Here is a 4,359-nt window from a genome sequence, read left to right as displayed (position 1 = left end):
TTTTAATAATTTATTTGTTGTTATCTTTTTTGAGCAAGATTCAACCATTTTTTCTTCTTCCTTTAATGTTGCCCCCTAACTATGGGTGGTCTTATGAGTTAGATTTTGCAGAAAGTGTTAAACATAATCTGCATTTATTTGTTTATCTTTCCACAAATAGAAGTCCTTTCAGCTTGAAACATCTCTGTTGCATTCTTTCCCTCTTTAATGATAGATTTCAACCACTAGAAATATCTAAAGCTATGTTCAAAGTCTATTTTAAGTTATGGAGCTAATGTGCAAGATAATGACATAGCTTATTTAATGCTTGCAGAAAGAATACATTCCTGTCACTGGAATATTATATGCATAATACCGGCATTTTATTAACACTCTAGTATATCCTCCAAAGAAGTTCATAATATAAAGATATAAAGTTATTTTTTATCTTTTCATACATTCTTAAAGAACTCTGAAAAGAAAAATAGCACTCTAAAATGGTTTTGTTCCTTGTAACTCTACTCAGGTTTAAGTGAAACCCAAGTCTGCATAATTTCCTCCATGATTTGGCAATTCTCTCTAGGCTTAGTGCAAACCTAACAAGGCTTTTCTGCAAGATAAAGGCTTGATTTTGGGAAAGGAATTGTAGAAGGCTGCTAAACAACAGTGGATGAAATGAACAATGCTAACCTCGATTTGTTAATTGAGGTCATTGGTTAGCTTTAGAGAATACTGTGTATACAATTAAGCAAGCACTTCAAACTGCTCTTCCTTGTTAACTGGTTTTGAGATATTCTCCTGGACAGAAAATTGATAGGCATGGTAAACACGCTCCAGTTGCCTAATTAGCTCAGGTAGTACAATTACTGGTGTTCAATATCCATCAACAAAGCAAAGGTGCTTTAAATGTCATATAAACACTAGAAATAAAAATAAACCACAGAGGGGTTTCACACAACTAGCCATGTGAATGAAAGCTGACTTCTTGATAATGCTGTCTTGCGATGTAGGAAACTGAACTTTGAGAAAGAAAGGCAGTAAGAGAAAACCGTCTTTGATTTTAAATTGCCATTTCTGAGAGTTAGAGAGGAATTCTAGAGGATGTTTTCTAGCTTTATAAAACCTAAAATTAATTTGAAATACTGAAATAATTATACTTATCTAAATAAATAGGCTTAAATAATATCACCCCAAATTCTCCCAACCTGCAATCTTTCCCACCATACTAGGGAGGTTATTAGTGAACTTCATGAAAAAAAAATTCTGTCCTGGAATGCTATCAAGTCTACAAGTGCAAACATGTTGGGCTTTCAAACTCAGTTTCTCTTCTAGTATAAATTGCTAGAATTTCTTCTAAAATTGCTTTGCCAGCTCTTATACAAAGCCTCTCTATTATGCCTGTCTTTCATTCATGTGGTCATTGCATCAGTATTCCTTAATTAGCTATTTTGTGTTAGAGACAGTAGTAACATATATTTGAAATGCTCTGTGCTCTGAAGAACATTCCAAAGTAATGCACCGGCTGTAATGGACAGCCTTGGCTGATTCTTTAGCATTCCTCCTCCTTTCCCCTTTTCCTAGGAGAACCCTCTCCCTGTGTAGCTCATGTGACTTAGGGAATCTTGATTCCATCCTGAGCTCCAGGTGTTGAGTGAGTGAAGGGTAATTCCATCTCCCTTCCAAGAAAATTGAATAATAGGCTCATCACCTGTTGAGCAATCATTACTACAGATTCACTGTTGCTTTTGGAAAAATTATTCCTAATTTTTAAATTCTTACGAGAGTTTACACAATCTTTTTTTCTAGGATGTAGTAAAGTATAAACAGCATGACAAAAAATGCTTTAGTCATTTATTGTATGAGGAAAGCAACCTGAAGAAGAAGGAAACATAGACAGGAGGGCACATTAAAGGCAAGAGTAGTGTGAAGAAACTACAGCTGTGAGATTAAACCAATTCTCAGAAAACCCACCTTGCCTCCAGACTGTATTATTTTTATGTCAGTATACATTATATTTTCTGTTACTTGGAATTATAATACTTTAGTTGATAAACCATAAGAATCCCTATGTCAAAAAGACCAATATAATGTCCCTCCAATTATTCAGAATTATATTATACTTCTTCATTGCTTTTCCATCGTTTGGCCACAATTTACCATAAAAAACCCAATATACTTTCATTTTCAACAAGTCAGGACCACCTGCTTATTAGTATGTTATGCAAATAAATTTGTTAATTTGTTTCTCATTTCTGTTAATATGTACATATAGGTATGTGCCAAACAGTACTGAAATGCTATATAACATATGGATGGAATTCATTTTTTAAAATTCCCTGAGAGCATCAGCTGATATTTTTGAGAAGTTTTTCTACTTCTGATAATGTCTGCATTTGCTCTAGTTTCTTCTTTTTCTGTTTAGTTTAGTATTTATCTCTGAATATGAGACTTACCAAATAGCTGGTAAGTTATTCTTGGCTATTTGTGAAGATTAAGATACTAATAAATAATTGAAATCCTTTTGTAAAAACAAACTTTGAAATACTTTGATTTTTGTATCCTGAGACTTTGCTGAAATTGCTTATCAGCTTAAGGAGAATTTGGGCTGAGAAAATGGGGTCTTCTAAATATACAATTATGTCCTCTGCAGATAAAGACAATTTGACATCCTCTTTTCCTAATTGAATACGCTTTATTTCTTTTTCTTGCCAGATTATTCTGGCCAGAACTTCCAATACTATGTTGAACAGGAGTGGTGAGAGAGGGCACCCTTGTCTAGTGCCAGTTTTCAAAGCTTTCATCAAGTAACTTCTGGGTTTGTTTATTTTCCTCCATCACAACAGGATTTTTCTGTATTTTTACCTCCTTTGCTGGCTTCTCTTGTTCACAAATTTTAAATTGCATCCTATGCTGAAATGCCTTTTTAGCAGAGAATTCCCTGGGAAGCCTATTGAAGATGCAATTCCCACCAGCCACTCTCTATCTGTATTAGTCCGTTTTCATACTGCTGATAAAGCCATATATGAGACTGGGAAATTTACAAAAGAAAGAGGTTTAATAGACTCACAGTTCTTTGTGGCTGGGGAGGCATCACAATCATGGTGGAAGGCCAAAAGTACATCTCACATGAAGGCAGACAAGTGAAGAGAGTAAGAGCAAAGTGAAAGGGGTTTCCCCTTAGAAAGCCATCAGCTTTCATGAGACTTATTCACTACCATGAGAACAGTGTGGGAGTAGCTGCCCCCATGATTCAGTTATCTACCACTGGGTCCCTCCCACAACATGAGAGAATTATGAGAGCTACATTTCAAGATGAGATTTGGGTACAGACAAAGCCAAACCACATCACTATCCCTTACATTCAGTCCTTTGAAACACTGGTCTCTATTTAAGATTATACTGTACATCTTTATGCATTTATTTATAGTCTCTGTCCCTCCTCTTGATGACTAAGTTCTATGAAGGCACAGATAAGGTTCTCTTCAAATCTGATTTACCATTTACTACAGTGCCTGGTTCATAATAGTTTCTCATGAAATACTCACTGGATGAATGTATCATGCCTAAATCAGGACTAAGTGTGTTCTTTCTTCTATTTTCCCTCTTTCTTGTCTTTTTTATTGTGAGACAGGGTCTCACTTTGTCACCTAGGTTGGAGTGCAGTAGTGCAATCTTGGCTCACTGCAGTCCTGGCCTCCCTGGTTCAAGCAATCCTCCTACCTCAGCCTCCTGATTAGCTGGGACTATAGGCACACACCACCATGCCTGCTTATTTTTGTATTTTTTGTAGAAATGGTGTTTCATCATTTTGCCTGATATGGTTTGTCTGCGTCCGCACCCCAAATCCTATCTTTAATTGTATTCTCAATAAGCTCCATGTGTCCCAAGGGAGAGACCAGGTGGAGGTAATTGAATCATGGAGGCGGTTTCTCCCATGCTATTCTTGTACTAGTGAATGAGTTCTCAAGAGATCTGTTGGTTTTATAAGTGTCTGGGAGTTCCTCTTGTGTTCATTCTCCTTCCTGCTGCCTGGTGAAAAAGGTGCCTTGCTTTTCCTTTGCTTTCTGACATGATTTTAAGTTTCCTGAGGCCCCCCTAGCCATGCTGAACTGTGAGTCAATCAAAACTCTTTCCTTTATAAGTTACCCCGTCTTGGGCAGTTCTTTATAACGTGAAAATGGACTAGTACATTTTTCAAGCTGGTTTTGAAGTAATCCTCCTGCCTTGGCCTCCCAAAGTGCTAGGATTACAGGTTTGAGCCACCACACGCACCCTAGTATGTTTCTTCTTAAGGGAGGATTCTTCTGGGGGAAGGCATAAGTAGAAAGACTGGCTCAAAGAAGATTCCAGAGCAGTCACTCTACTTTAAGATCTCCTATG

At 36.8% G+C, this 4,359-nt stretch overlaps 1 long non-coding RNA gene across 1 annotated transcript in view; it reads right to left on the bottom strand.

Moving 5' to 3' along the window:
- Window positions 1–3,958, bottom strand: part of LOC116548104 — a 16,986-nt gene extending 13,028 nt beyond the window's left edge. The window contains exon 1 of the long non-coding RNA XR_004267311.1: window positions 3,929–3,958. This is a non-coding gene — a long non-coding RNA (uncharacterized LOC116548104). The remainder of the gene's footprint in view (window positions 1–3,928) is intronic.
- Window positions 3,959–4,359: the final 401 nt, after the last annotated feature.

Source organism: Sapajus apella, unplaced genomic scaffold (genome assembly GCF_009761245.1).
Source record: "Sapajus apella isolate SASKATOON/1434 unplaced genomic scaffold, GSC_monkey_1.0 scaffold5, whole genome shotgun sequence".
In the NCBI taxonomy this organism is placed as follows: Eukaryota; Metazoa; Chordata; class Mammalia; order Primates; family Cebidae; genus Sapajus; species Sapajus apella.
Note: the sequence above shows the minus strand (reverse complement) of the source record. Positions and strands in the feature narration are given on the sequence as shown.